The 16,147-nt window shown below is 35.5% G+C and overlaps 1 protein-coding gene across 1 annotated transcript in view; it reads right to left on the reverse strand.

Annotated features, from left to right (window-relative positions):
• The window catches only part of LOC125242634 (V-type proton ATPase 116 kDa subunit a 1-like), a 41,979-nt gene extending 26,135 nt beyond the window's left edge, over positions 1–15,844 (reverse strand). The window contains 1 exon segment of the mRNA XM_048151461.1: positions 15,690–15,844. The gene's annotated coding sequence lies outside the window, so the exon portion shown is untranslated.
• Between the last annotated feature and the right edge of the window lie 303 nt (positions 15,845–16,147).

A 16,147-nucleotide genomic window follows, 5' to 3' on the forward strand; every position in this document is an offset into this window, starting at 1 on the left:
CATGATGGCCAGCAGGTTTTTATGTATTATTTACTTTTCAGTTCAGACGGTGTCGGTGTTATAGACGCCGCACTGAAGTCATTGAGGGGAGCATCCTAGAAATTAGACGATAGCGAAGTAAATTGCCTACACAAATTGTACACCAGTTTTTTATCGAATTGGACTCGAGTTAGTGAAGACTGTGGGCGCAGAGCGTGACCAATAATCGACTAGATAACTCGCGCGTAACTCGAAAAAATAGCATGCTGAGAATTTTTTCCATAGAATCCGATAGTAGATTAAAATCGTAAGATAGTTATCAAAATTGCCCTCACAGATTACGTTGACGTTCTCATTCAGTGAAGCAGGAATTAAATTCGCGGTCAGCCAACACAAGGTCAGCGGTTTTTGTCGTTCAAACTCACTCGGCCGTTACACTTTTTAGCAAAAATCTGTTTAACATGAATAAACAACAATTTGGAACAATAGGACGATAGGCTAGGAAGATTCATTTCCTAAACATGCCCGGTAGGTAGGTTTCTTGCTGTGCGTTAGGCATTGAGTTGAAGTCTAGCTCGCAATCAAGGCTGAGATATTTCATATTGCAATCGTAAATCATGTTTATTGATGTCGCATACGCTCCTTGATTAAAAGACGCTTGACGAGCACATTAAATTAGATGAATCATTTTTGTGGCTTTATAGAAGTTTATAGATACCGATTTATTAATGTAATGTGGATTGTTATTGTGGTAGACATAACGCCTGGTTTACGAATTTTACGATCTTCGCGGCTTGCCAAATCGTTTGTCATGCGGTCAACATCAAACAGAGATGGCTGCTCTGAACAATCATAGAAGTCGTTTTATAGGTACCATCTGCTTGTTTCATGTCAATTGCACTGAACTGCCGTGTACAGTCCGATGCAAAAAAACCTAGTGCGTAACAGTCTCAGTAGATATGACAATAAAGACTGCAGAATCCATTAAGTTGACTATTTTTTTAATTTTGAAATGATCACCAAATAAGCGACCGAGAAAAATGTAATCTACAGAGTGGGCTAAAATCATCATCTTCGTATCAACAGTTATGTCTTGATGAAAAAGTAACATGGACAAAGTCGACTATAAAGACGAACCGTGAAAGATTAACGATGTTTTTTCATAATAAAAGATCGTATGCTCGTAACTGACGGGATTTTATTTTAATTTTATGACTAGACAAATATTATTTATGAGTAATCGTCTGGTGACTTAAAATAACAGTCAAGTTCGAGAATGTTTTAGACAAATATAGTCAATGCATAAAACTTAATAATTGTTTGCACAAAACGTTCATAATTTATGGCACAAAGGTAGGTACATATATGGATATACTTAAATAGGTACAGATGTATTCTTGGTACTGCATATTTAAACAGTTTTTTTATGCTAACAGTATAATGTTGTTAGACCGGCTAGCAACAGCTCATTCTGAGAAATAAATAAAAAAAACCTAAACAAAAATAATCAATGTATGTAAAGCAAGTTATTTTTCATCCACATTCTAATGCCTCATAACATTTATAATAATTACACATGAATATTTTATTTCTGTCATTAAAAGTCTTAGAATATAGTTAGGTACCTCCATAGAATAACTCATCTGCTCATCTCCGAACTACATTTACATAATAGATAAAAAAATCAAAGAGATAGACTGAGGCAAGGTTATTTTAAAGACAATAGCCAAGCACTAATTACGTTAACCATGATACTAACAACCGATGCCTACTTATCATAATAATAGGCGGCAAAGATTTTTGTACTGACAATGGGACAGTTGGATCTCATCTGTTTGCGAGGAAGACGCGGTTGTTGGTAGCTTTTCGCGTAAAGACGTATTAGCATAATTTATGTAAAATATGCTAGATTTGTTTACATTGACTGGCTATATATATTCATAAGCTTAAATAATCACTTTTAAGAGTTTTAAGTCATATATGTATACAATCCTACTTGAGACAAGCCTGCCGTAAACATAACAAGAGTCTCTAGGTGGGGAAAGAGAAGAGTACCTACTTACCAGGGATGTAACGGATGTGGTTTTAACGGAACCGGAAGCGGAAGCGGAAGTTTTGAATTTAGTTTAACGGAAGCAGAAGCGGAACCGGAACCAGAAGCGGAAGTTATAGATGTTAAAACCGGCCAAGAGCGTGTCGGACCACGCTCAGTGTAGGGTTCCGTAGTTTTCCGTATTTTTCTCAAAAACTACTGAACCTATCAAGTTCAAAACAATTTTCCCAGAAAGTCCTTATAAAGTTCTACTTTTGTGATTTTTTCCATATTTTTTAAACATATGGTTCAAAAGTTAGAGGGGGGGGGACGCACTTTTTTTTCCTTTGGGAGCGATTATTTCCGAAAATATTAATATTATCAAAAAACGATCAAAGTAAACCCTTATTCATTTTTAAATACCTATCCAACAATATATCACACGTTGGGGTTGGAACGAAAAAAAATATCAGCCCCCACTTTACATGTAGGGGGGGTACCCTAATAAAACATATTTTTCCATTTTTTATTTTTGCACTTTGTTGGCGTGATTGATATACATATTGGTACCAAATTTCAGCTTTCTAGTGCTAACGGTTACTGAGATTATCCGCGGACGGACGGACGGACGGACGGACGGACAGACAGACATGGCGAAACTATAAGGGTTCCTAGTTGACTACGGAACCCTAAAAACGAAATGAAAAAATACCACATAGGTATAACATAAACCAAAACTAATTAAATTACCTAGAACTTTTAGGTGTTTACTGTTCAGCCTGTAATCAGCAGTTTGTAATCAGCCTTTAGGCCCACTTAGGTTTTAAAAACGAAAAGAAAAGTAACCTGATATTTTATCTTAAGTATATCATTCATTACAATCCAAAAATTTAAATCACCTTGAACTTTAAGATTGTTTGTTGTTTAGGTAATCACTAAAAATCACATAAGAATCCTTTTAAACCTTTATTATGCCGTAAAAGGTTTTAGAAACGAAAAGAAAACTTACTCGTAGGTACTTAGTATAATACAATCCAAAACTAACCAGTAAAAATTATATGTGTAATTGTTAGCACACAATTAAATTTTTAAATTAAATGGAGTGATTGTAAAAGAAGTAAACTGTATTTAATAAACAAATCTAAGGGGAGCTTCTAAGGGGATCGTAGATAAGCCCTGCACCACTGAATAGTTGTTCACTCGCTACTAACTAGGTGGACAGGACAAATATTGGCGCGCAATGGAATGAAGCGATTAATGTTTAGTATCGCAGCACGTGGCAAGCGGAGAGATGAGCGAATGATAGGTATAGACCTGTTGGTCTTTGATGTACGCCGCTCATGTCCCACCGTCGCGCTAGGTTCCGACATCCGTTATAACTTCCGTTTGAAAAATAACAGAACCGGAACAGAAGCGGATGTGTAAAACAAAACGGAAGTTCCGCAGTAACGGAAGCAGAAGCAGAACTCCGTTACATCCCTGCTACTTACCCCTTTATTCATAAACGTACACTAAAGTTATCAAGCCGATAAAGTTCGTTTGTCCCTGTCTATCACACCAATACGTCGGAAAGGGACAAACGAACTTTATCGGCTTGATAACTTTAGTGTACGTTTATAAATAAGGGGGTTAGTCTTTTTGTCACCTATTACGCCTAGTCACGACTCTTTCTACTATTAAAATATGAGTCAATGCGAAAGGCAGACTTCTTGATATTAATGGCGAAAATAAACGCAATGATACCTAGGACAAAAATTAAATAAAATATCTAGTATTCCGATGTAAATACAACGATTCAGCGAATCGAGTTCAAGGCATCTGATGTCAGAGCATGTGAAATGGCATGCGAGATAAGTAAGGGCGATGAAGGCCACATATGCTGCCCTGTTGTTCACGATGCAATGCTCATGGGGGGCAGGCATTCGCTCGAAGTAATAAATAAATAGGTATAAGTTTGGAGTTCTACACTCTAAAAGTACAGTGCAATTTTTTTTTGAATAAAAAATGAAGTCGTCGGGTCTCGGGGGAAATAAGAAGAAGATCGAAATTCAAAGCTCATTGGAGATTTAAAATTAAACCTAATGGTTGTCACAAGTGTAACAATCGATGGTGAACGGTCTTCGGTAGGCAATGGCCACTATTGGAGACAGCCTTACCTAAATTACAAAAAAAAAAAACATAAATATAGCAAGGCTTTAGAACTGCCTCGACTACATTCAGTAGATTATAAAAACCTAAATTTTATTTCGAATCATACAATTCCATCATAACATAAATGTTTACTTTCGTCCTTTCGTACAAAAAACAACAATAAACCTGACGCGGCGAATGATGTTTCCTAAGTCAGTTCATTTTATGTCATATTAAAAAAAATAAAGCATAAAAATACGGTAAACATAAAGAAACAGCCCATGCAAAAGAGATTTAAAGGAACTCTCACAAGGACCATCAAAATACAATGTACAGAATCGTAGCGGCAGTTATTCTGGTTAATCTGGTTCCTTGTTACGAACGCAACCGAGAGGATAAAAGCTGTACATAAGTACATATACGTAATCAAAAGGCCACAGCACCGATATCCGACCGGAACCGATCACATTTCCTACAACCTGACCTTTGGTCGAACATTCGAGATCCGTGAGAAGCCCGCGCTGTTTTAATCACAACCAGCGCAACTTTGTCAATAATGTCCGTCGTTAATTTTATTTGGCAGAACACGGCTGCTGGAATTAGCATAAACTCAATGATGTCACCTTCGTGGGAATGATTGTACCTATAGACCTAGTACTTAAAAGCTGTAATTATTCGACTATTTTCTTTATTGTCTTCTAGCTTCCTGCTTAGCTTCCCAAATGTCCGACATGTCTGTTCTAAGCTTGCCTCTAATTCTGTGAGTCTAGTGAAAAAGGGTATAACTCAAATTGACTCGGTGAAAAAGGTCACAAGTCCGAGGTGGAACTTGTGCCCTTTTTCACCGAGTCAATTTCAGAATTACGGATAGGTACAACAAAATTGTTCGATATATTTTAAGCACATAGGCCAACTACAGCAAAAAATATGGATGAAGGGGATGAAGAGATTGAAGTGTGGACCAGTAGGTAAAATTTAATCTACCGAGAAAATGTTTATACTCGTAGAAAACACAAACGTTTTGGCTGTTTTGATTAAGCTAAGACATGTTCTCGTAAGGATTAAAGTAATAATCCTATTTCTTGGCAAACTTGGCAATACTTGTCCTAGATGCTTAGACTACATAAGGAGTTACACTAATGGAGCTAGATATAAGGAGTAACACATAAAAACTTTAACTACCAAAGTAGAATAAAATTGACTAAGATACCGTATGGAAATTGGATTGGGCATATCCTCAGGAAACCTGACACCCTATCCAAAATGGCCTTGGCATGAAAGACACCCGACAAATGGAAACATGATCGCCGTAACTTACTTGGTCCCGTGCACTGAAGCAAGAGATCTTTTCGAGTTACAATAGCGACAATACCAATACAATCCATACTAATAAATGGGAAAGTGTGTGTGTCTGTTTGTTTGTCCGTCTTTCACGGCAAAACGAGCGACGAATTGACGTGATTTTTTAAGCGGAGATAGTTAAAGTGATGGAGAGTGACATAGTTCACATAGTCTACTTTTTGTCTCTTTCTAAACGCGAGCGAAGCCGCGGGCAAAAGCTAGTATAATATAAAAATACACGTCCCAAGAAAAAAAAATGAAAAATCTAGAATCGAGACAGAACAATTTAAGCAATTTAGGTACAGCAGAAGTTAACATTGTAAATAATAAATTGTTACTTAATCAATAACCTATATTTTCAGTGCAACCTTGCCGCCTACACGCCTCCACACATGAAGGTGTAACGCAAGCTATTTCTCTACTATTAATTACAAATTTTCTGATATAAACAATAGGAATAGATGAGGTAAACTGTGATGTAAATTTAGTAGCCAGATCCCCAGTTTCCGTCGAAAGCAGGTCTGTTTTATTCTGATCTCGGTTCAGGTGCTGACAAACGTTTGCAAACAACTTGTTTTAAACGGATAGATGATATTGATAAAATACCTATAGACTAAAAAAATTTTCGGAATTCAAACTTATCTGTGGGACAATAAACATTAGGCCCTTAAATTTGGCAAATTGGCTTTTTTAGGGTTTTTAGTGATTTGCTTGAGCGTCTATAAATTCCTTTTTAAAAATATTCCTCTTCAGAGTTAAAATGTGAACCAAAAATGTTATTTTATTTACATATTTAGACGTGTATAATGTTAACACTCTATAATTGAACGTATTTAATAGCTGAAACTAAAACGTCCGGAACGACATGTGCCAATGCCAACTGTTAAACGGATGTTTGTTTACGGAAATCTAAATGCGATTCAATAATTTAAAACTATTGGTAAATTAGAATCGTATCGATTCATCAAATATATACTTTTTGAAAAAAAAAAAATTAGGTACATAATACAAGACCAACTTGGTCTACAATTACAATAGGTACGTATTATTTCATACCTACCCAATATACCTAGTATGTGTGAAAAACTTTAAAAATTGAAACATTATAATCTAGTATTTATACCGCAAGAATTTCACTACTTAAGCGTGCATAATATGCATTCATAACATAAGTTTTAGTTCAATGTTTTCTAAATGTTGTTTTTTTTCCCCAACCACCTACTATTAATTTAAGTACTTATTATTTTTGCGTTTCGGAAAATTAAGAAGCACACACCCATCTTAAAGGCCGGCAACGTACTTTCAAGTCCCCCAACCCTTCTGATATTTCGGGTTTCCATGGGTGGCTGTCATCGCTTGCCGTCAGGCGACCTGTGTGCTCGTTTGCCACCTATCACATAATAAAAAACCGGTCAAGTGCGAGTCGGACTCGCTCACCGAGAGTTCCGTACAAACTTTCAATAGTTGAATCATCAAAATGTTATTCATAGAACTCTACAGGTTTGAATAAATCCCTCAAGACTCAATTTCCCACATAACAAGTAATATTTTAATATACAATTTTATTGTTAGACAACGTCCAGATAAAATCAAGACTTCAATAGTTTACGACTTACGACATGTCGCAAGGACGCTCCTGAACCGACCTCATTATATCAGGAAAAACGCGATGTAGGAAATAAGCGTTCAACGTACAGCGACATCTATCGACAAATTGAGTAAACTAATGCGCGTGAGCTAGTATGGAAGATGATTTTTATGGAATAATTGTTTATTGCGTGAACCGATTTTAACCATTTTGCCTCTATTTGAAAGCAGGTAATTTCATTGTTATTTTGTTAAAAAATACAGGTACAATAAACACCCGCAAGGGTGTTTAAATTAAAAATGTAAATCTGAAAGGTTTTTTATAAATAAAAAAAAAGTTTTCAAGATATGTCTACGATTTTATGTTTCCTGTAATATTCATTATAATAGCCATGTTTGGTGAAAATTTCATAAATTTATGTTGGTAAACTTCGGAGATAAGGGGGGGGGGACGGTGTTTTTTTTTACATTTTCCTTCAAAAAACATTTTTTTCCACAACCAAAAAATTATAAAAAATAATTTTGATATGTACAATTTGAGCTCTTTCTAAAGATACCCCACTTGACCTAGTTACTTGAAATTTTCAGTTTGCCCCCCTTTCATTTTGGCCATTTTCTATCATTTATATTAATTAATTAAAAAAAAAATACTTTCAACTTGTAGAGGTTCACAATGTTTATAACTATTCCAAATTTCATATCGATAGCATAAGTAGTTCTCGAGATATTTAACAATGTGACAGACGGACAGACAGACGGACAGAGTCGCACCATAAGGGTTCCTGTTGTACCTTTTTGGTACGGAACCCTAAAAATGACAAACAATTCGGAAATAAATACTATCTAATACTCTATGGGTAAATGGCTAAAGCCGAGTTATTACCACATCTCGGACAATGGCGATTAAATATATGAAAGAGGCGCGTTCCTATGCACACAGTCTAAGCTCGTGTAAGCGAACGCGTACCATGCTTGTATGAGTGAGATATGACAGGTCGACTCGACTGGTCGCGTTTTTGAAAGGCGGTAACTGTGAGGTAACCGAGAGCGGGTGGGCGCCACTTTCAGTGGGAGTGACCATACTATATAGTTCTCTTTATTATACTGTGCTATTACCACAGAATATATAATAGTACAAGTACAGAAGGCCCACTGCTTTGATGTTCAAGAAATGCCGCCTTTTTAAATGCCTACAAAATTCTAACAAAGAAACGAGCCGCACGTGCGCAGCGTCGGACGATAGGGTTGCCTATGGATTAAAAAAAATTAATACTCAGATAAAATGTTATACTATTAAGCCTTGGGTACTTTTTAGATACAGTATATACAGTATTTATATATTTTTGTTTGGGCCCCAACATCACAAGCCTTATTGAATTTTTCCGTGGGACTTAATCATTAGTAGATCTGTGTAAGATTGTCCTATTTTATCCATGATGTCTATTTAACTAAGCATTATAAGCCATTCCACATGCGGACATCGCATATGAACCTTAAAAAAAAACTCGCGACGTAAAGCAACAATAGAAAGCGTGAACGTGCATTCTGTGAGAACGCGCGCCAACCCTTATTAGGCCGCGAACTCGCGGCCGCCGGCATGTACTTGTAGCGCGGCGATAGAATCGCGGAGTGAGCCGCCCTTATTGCCGCCTGCTATTACTATCCTTTCCAAACTATATAATGTATTGCATAGTCCGTCTTAAAGCGGACCCCAGGCCCCCATGGGCCGTGGATAATGCCAGGTCTGCCGGGATAATGCAAGGAGGATGATGATCACTTGCTTATATCTATTTAAATGTCTGTTTTATTTTCCGCACCAATTGTAAGTTTCTATTTGGACCAATGGTTGACTGGTAGAGAATGCCTTAAGGCATTAAGTTCGCCATTTGTACTTTATGTTGTGCAATAAAGATTAAATAAATAAAATCACTGATTGCATAGTCTAGCTGAAACCGGTTTATATTAACTTCTAGAAATGGCGCATATTTTCTCTTAGTTAATAATAGCTGCTGGCACATTATATGGCGTACGTTCCACTGAATTCATTACGCAGTCCTATCCCATAACGAATTCAACTTTTTCATACTTGGAACAAAAATGAGTTAATTAAATTCAGTACTAAAATACTGAAACAGTAGGTCTTATTAGGGTTCCGTACTCAAAGAGTAAAACGAGACTTCGCTGTCCGTCCGTCTGTCACCAGGCTGTATCTCATTAACCAAGATACCTACCCAGTTTGACATTTGAAATGTTCACAGATGGATCAGACGAAGTACATATTTCTGTTGCCTCTATGAGAACAATAATAATATATACCTACCTAAATTTCCTATACCATACCATACCACCACCTAAGGTTGCTATACCATTAAATGTTTTAGCAGTTTTTAGCTTTTTAGAGAGTGCAACGAAACCCTCCAACTAACATATTTTCTTTAACGAAAAAAAAAATACCTAACCACTTTTTTTTTTTTTATTGTTATTATTAGTTACAGTATAGGACTTATAATTAAAACATATCCCTGCAAAACTGCATCTACAGTTTGTCTGCAGGTATGAGTCTCTATTTAGCAGATATGTAGATTAAACTACTTAATGTATGTACTTATAATTTAAACAATATTAATTACATATTTAAACACTTAAATGACATTTACACGTTTGTAACTGTCATTTAAGTGTTTGCAAGAGGTACAGTTTTAATGCGTTTTTAAATTTTTTCTTATTTGGCTCATGCCTAATATTCTCGGGCAGACTATTTAAAAAGTACGGAATTCTTTTCTAGTACGGAATTCTTTTCTAGTTAACCAGTGCTGCAGTGTTATAATAAAACAATTTTCATAGACTTCATTTATTTCTATCTAGATTATGTCTTTGTGTAGTACATATTTAAATTAAAAACTGTTACGAGTATTTAAATTAAAAACTGTGTCGCCCAATATTTACTCAATGTGTTTCAGAATGCACGCTTTATATACAGGGTGTAAATGTAATCACCTGCAATAATTTACAATTTAAATCTAAATGACATACTGAGCATTTACTAAAGGAACAAACCCAAAATCGTAAAATAAAGTTGGCTGTCTGCCATTTTGGCTGGTATCAGACCATTGACATTTTCTATGTATATGAATATTTTTTGATCGAATTCACGGTTGGCCCTATAAGAAAAGTTGTTCGTTAGTATGATTATATTCACATAGGTAGTAAATTATTGCAGATGACTATTTAAAACAACATTCGTATTGTAAAATGGTGCCCAGACGCGAATTCTAAAGGGCCGCACTAACTATCGGTTTGCCAACGGCTCGATATATACTTTAACTTATGAGAGTTTTGAACACCCTCCGACACCTCTGACATCAACCCGCCTTCTTCAGTTTTCCGTGATCATGATGCAAAATCAAAAAGGTAATCACGATCTGTATCCCGGTCAATATAAGTTTAACTTTAACTTACAGATTGTTACCGTCCGGTGAACTGTTTGTCAATGGACTTCTTAAGGGGCTGACAACACCCAACTGCGCAAAATTGATGTTACTTGCGCAGTTTTTAAGACAAACTATTAGTTGTAGTAAGGCAAGTAAATTATATGTTATTATTCATTATATTTCAACGAACATAGCCGTACTCGATACACAATTTAACGAAATCGGCTCGATAGAAAAAAATTGCAAAGATTGGTCTCGAGTTCGTCATTTAACGGTTCTATGTCGTTCTATTATTCACTTAGTTGTCTTTAATTAAAATTACAATAGCAAAAATATATATCTAAAACACTGACGAAACAGATTGCACAAATAATGCATCTTTCTATTTTATTTTAATATTTTTCCGTACTTTGTTTTAGTGACATCGCGCTCTCACTTACTCCCATGCGAATAGACAGTGTACGCTAGCGTCAAGGTCATTGGGTGTTGTCAGCGTCTTAAGGGAAACATGAGCGCTGAAACAAGTAGTAAATCGTTCACGTTCCGTGGCCACTTGTTTTTTCGTCCAGGATAGCACTTTTACGTTCCAGCTACGCAATTTAATTAAAAAATTAAAATGCCCAAATTTAACCACCATTAATAGTCATTTCCCTATTTGGCGATTTTGGCGTTACTCATATTTAAATACGAATAATGGCTAAAGTTTCAATGGCACTAACAGGTCATTTGGCTCAACATTATGAAAGTGCGTACTCTAATTATTTTGCTCAGACTGCTTTATTTTATTGAACAAGCAGAATTATTGCTGACGAATTGATTGTAAAAGGAATTGTGTAATCTACGGCTCATTTTACAAATTACTTGTTTTAACACAAATACTGTAGGTACCTACGTACCGAAAATAAAAGTTTAAATTCTTAATAATGTACAGCAGGGCAAATCTCGACTGGGGGGCAAATGTAACTGGTCCTTTTTTCCATGTTTTACAATGTTTGCATTATTAAATAGAGTGTCCTCCGGTTATATAATTATATATGGTAGACGTGTTCTGTGGATACAAAGAAACGAGTATAATATGAGAGCATATTGAAAATAAATCCTAGACTTTAAAATATGTTATTCAGTAAATTAGGTTTCTAGGTCGATTTTAAATAGAATGCATAGGTACAGCTAGTAAAACCCGTATTATTAAAATTGTATTTGGCGTTTAGTGGGACTCTGATACATTTGGCACATTATTCCCAAAAAAAAATTTTACTAAGCCCATAATTTTTTGGTTAAATTCTCCAGTTATTTAAAAGAGCAACAAGTGGAAAATAAGATAAAAATACTTTATCTCCGTTATCAGGAAACAGATTATTTTAAGAGTCTCTTCAAGTATCCATGGTCATATAAGATGAATCGGTGACAAACAACCGTCAAGAGATATGTTACACGTGACAGCTGTCAGTTAGATAATGACGTCAGGGACGGTATGGTAATGATGTTCGTGATGATAATTAAACGGTTATGAAGTCATTTTGGTTCGCGGTCGGTATATACAAAGTGATTATATTGTTGTCTTAATATTGTATATAGACTACATAATATATCTTATACTTTTAAACGAGCAATTCTTGTATATTTATTTATTTATATATACCGACGATCTCGGAAACGCTCTAACGATTTCGCTGAAATTTGTTATGTGGGGGTTTTCGGGGGTAAAAAATCGATCTAGCGTAGCTTAGATCCCGGAAAACGCGAATTTTCGAGTTTTCATGAGTTTTTCTTTCGCGTTAGTAAACGTAAAATATGGTCGTTAATTTCGCCGCGCGCGCATCGATTCCGCTTAGTTCAGTCGTACGAGGTCGGTCTAATGTACGCAGATAAATCGTAGGTGTCAGGGTTTCGAATCCCGGCCAGAAATAAAGTTTTTGTTTTTTGTCTTTTTTTGTTTTTGTATTTATAAGAGTTTTTTTCTTATCTAACGACGTGATATATTAAAATAGAACCGAGCGAAGCTCGGTCGCCCAGATATTGTAGTCTATGTCAGGTGCATGTCGCGAAAAATCCCAAATATTGTAAAAGTATCAGATAGGTATTTCAAACAGATTTCATATGCAATCAGGAAACTTTAATTTTGGAATCAATTTAATCTTCGTTCAAGTTATAATCCTACATAATTTGAATAAGTATCTCAGAATTACCTCGAAAAAAAAAAAGTATTATAATTTTGTCCACTGTGTAAAACAAGACTTCTATTGAAGTTGAATAAAGTAGTGATAAAAAATGTCGTTAAACATTGATAAGAATAGTACCTATCTCGTTTGAACAGGACCATGGTTGCTTAACTGAACATATAAGCATTTCAACGCAAACAAACTTCTATATTGTGTTATAAACTGAAATAGATACCATACACTAAAGAAAAAGCGATCAAGCCCACTGGTGGCGAAACCACTGGTAGCTGGCGGCTGGTGAGGATAGCCGGGGGGTTTATAATTTATATATAGTAGTGTTACTACTAAAAAAAACAAATCAAAAAAATATTTAATAAAATAATTTGATTTGTTCCCTACGTCGTTCTATATTGTGTTGTTTAGTTGGTGATAAAAAAAGGTTACTGTGGGTGTGGCATTATTTTTTTGCCGAATTCTTCCTAGGGTTATCCCGGCATTTTGCCACTTGAGACCCTGGAATCCGGTTCGGCAACTAATCATTATTTTTTGTCAGCCGTGCCTTTTAATTTTTTTGCAAAATAGCATTCGCTGAAATAGGAGAAGAGATCAATTTTTTTTTCAAAATTAATACGTTTTAAACACAGTGAAATATTTAAAATCGGGTATTTATGGGTCAGTAAAATCACTTTCTTTGATTTTTAAAGTAATCCGGAAATGGGAGCCTATATACTTGATTGATGAATAAACAACAAGTTGGATGCACTCCAAACAGCTGGAAATGCATAAACTGCATACGAGTAAACATGCGTAAACTAGATTTACAGCACGTTAAACAGGTTAATTATATTGTGATTCATTTCGGTGTCAATTAAATTTAACCAGCCGAGAATAACCCCCAACTTTATGATCTAATCTCTTACAACTTTGTTCCTTTTGGCGTCCAGGCCCTCGGTCCGTGGTGGGGCCCGGGCGCCCAGATTTTTTACAAGAACTTGGCGAAGCGGCTGACTGATACTACGGGGGACAAAAGAGCTGGCAGCTTCCTCGCTCGGAATTTTTATTACAGTGTCATTATCATTAATAAATAAATAAATTATCTCAGATTATGTTTGTGTTAATATTATCTTTTTCTCATACTTTTTACTAAGTATAGGACTATGACCTCGAAAATCACAAATTTACAATTAGCTGCTTTATACATTTTAGGGTTTGATATGTATTTATCCTATTTATATCCTTGATATTTTGTATGGACATTCCTATAGAAAATTATTTTTTTTTGCGCTTTCGGGGTTGGGAGACTTGGGAGTAAATTTTTTCACTATCGCCTAGTATATAGGTACACCATAAATTATTGCAGGTGACTAAATTACACCCTGTAGTTTGCAGGAAGTACAAATTAACTAGGGCTACCACATTTAATACGTTTTCTAGACTTGCCACTAACAATAGCAAGGCCCCCCTGAATCGAAAAATTAAAAGAACGAAAAATATTTTGATCAATTTAGGAATTCTTATGAGATTTTCCACAGTTTTCTGTAGGAAATGAACTTTCCCATAATTAATATAGTTACATTTGAAACTATTAAAGTGTTCCATAACTTCCATAAGCAAATACACTCACTATAATATCGTTATCGTAGCTAGCTATCTCTATCGCTCTTCCGTATTGGCGCGACAGAGCCAGACTGAGTCTCGATCGACGTCTAGCGTTAACGATTGTCATTCGGCTAGGCCGGCAGAGCAGTTTTCCAATTTTAAGAATATGCATCTTCAAATTAGGTAGTCCTTGACTTTTTCTTTCACTTTGGAAAGGTATAAGTAGATAAAAAAACTGGGTGCTTATACAAATTGCCAAACCCAATTAAATTAAAAACTTTTCTTATTCCATCACTATTTTTCTTTAGTATTTTAGTAATTACGAGGTTTTCACTACCCACTGATAAGTATTTCACCCTTACATAAATATAACACGACAGTAATGAACTTATGAAGTCGATCGAGCGTGGCGTCAGTGGAACGTCACGGGCCAACTTAACTATGCACCCCTACACTATATGAGCACGTCTACAAAAAACTAACGCATATGTTGTGTTGAAGCTTATACATTTACGTAACATGGTTATACAGAGTGGGGCCTGTAACAAAGGCGAATAATTGAACTCTAGGCTATTCTCCTTATACTGATCAACATTTGTTCGGCGACTTTTAAAAATAACTTGTATTTTGATTTTTATCACCCTTGAAAATTTTTCTAAGAGGTAATGTATTGCGAATTCTGTTAAGTCTAACTAAAGTATGACAGACAACGTCAATGACAACAATAATGGCGTACATTGAAGCTAATATTTATTTTGTATGAAAAATTAAAAATTTAAAGACTTCATAATTTTTAAAAGTCACTGAACAAATGTTGATCAGTATAAGGAGAATAGCCTACAGTTCAATTATTCGCCTTTGTTACAGGCCCCACTCTGTATAGTTAAAGCCTGCGTAATCTATAACATATGCGACGCCGATTAGTGATACCTTTGTGTTTTATTGCAAAGTAAAGATACCAAAACAAACAAGAGTTTAAGATAGTTAAACCTTCTTCAAATAATATTATGGTGACCATAAACATTTCAAAGGAATTTATAAAAGGGTTAAAATAGCCTTCAAGTAAGATTCTAATATAAGTCATTAATTAAATTAAGTTACATATATCGGTACCTATTACCTAGATTCTAAACTAAATATGCAATTAATCACCTATAGGATGTAGGCACAAGCGGTATTCGCTGCCGATAGATGAATCACTTTCAAAACAATAAGAAAAGTATTGTTTATAAAACACACATAGTTGTTCACATTCGGCCGTGACTTATAGTTATGATCTTTCTTTGGATTTCATTGATCATAATTTAAACTAAACTTAGGCACCCAAAACACGAATAAAAAGTCAACAAACAAAATTCCAATGGAAGAAATGCATTTAAATTCTTATTAAGTGGTGATATCTAAGCGATCAAATTATAGTTTACTTACGGCAAGTCAAATTGGGTGTTATTGCACTTATGACTAGGTATAGTTTGTTTTGGAACGCGCCTGTGGAGACACACGACAGGCGCGATGGTCGCGCGGTAACTGAGCGCGTTTGGATGTTGGTGCGAAGCATGTGACCGCCAGCTTCGTCGTGTGTGACGGTTTTCACGTGTTAATACGAAATTAATAAAGAAAGCTACCAAAATGTATACTCTTACATTGTTATACGTAAGTGTAATTTTAGTCTATGGTCTATTCTCATTTTTGAGGACGGAATCCAGTTAGGTATCCTTTAAATTAAAGTGAATGAAACTAGCAGAAGCGGTAAAGATCGGTTGCGAGGGATTTTTTAACTAATGCAAAATACCAGCTGTTTCCATAAAGCTGGGTGTAAACTTTACACGGTTACAAGATTCTTAATTTAAAAATAAATGCCTAGGTATTTAATCAAGGCAAAAGCA

The sequence above is a fragment of the Leguminivora glycinivorella genome, chromosome 3 (genome assembly GCF_023078275.1).
Source record: "Leguminivora glycinivorella isolate SPB_JAAS2020 chromosome 3, LegGlyc_1.1, whole genome shotgun sequence".
In the NCBI taxonomy this organism is placed as follows: Eukaryota; Metazoa; Arthropoda; class Insecta; order Lepidoptera; family Tortricidae; genus Leguminivora; species Leguminivora glycinivorella.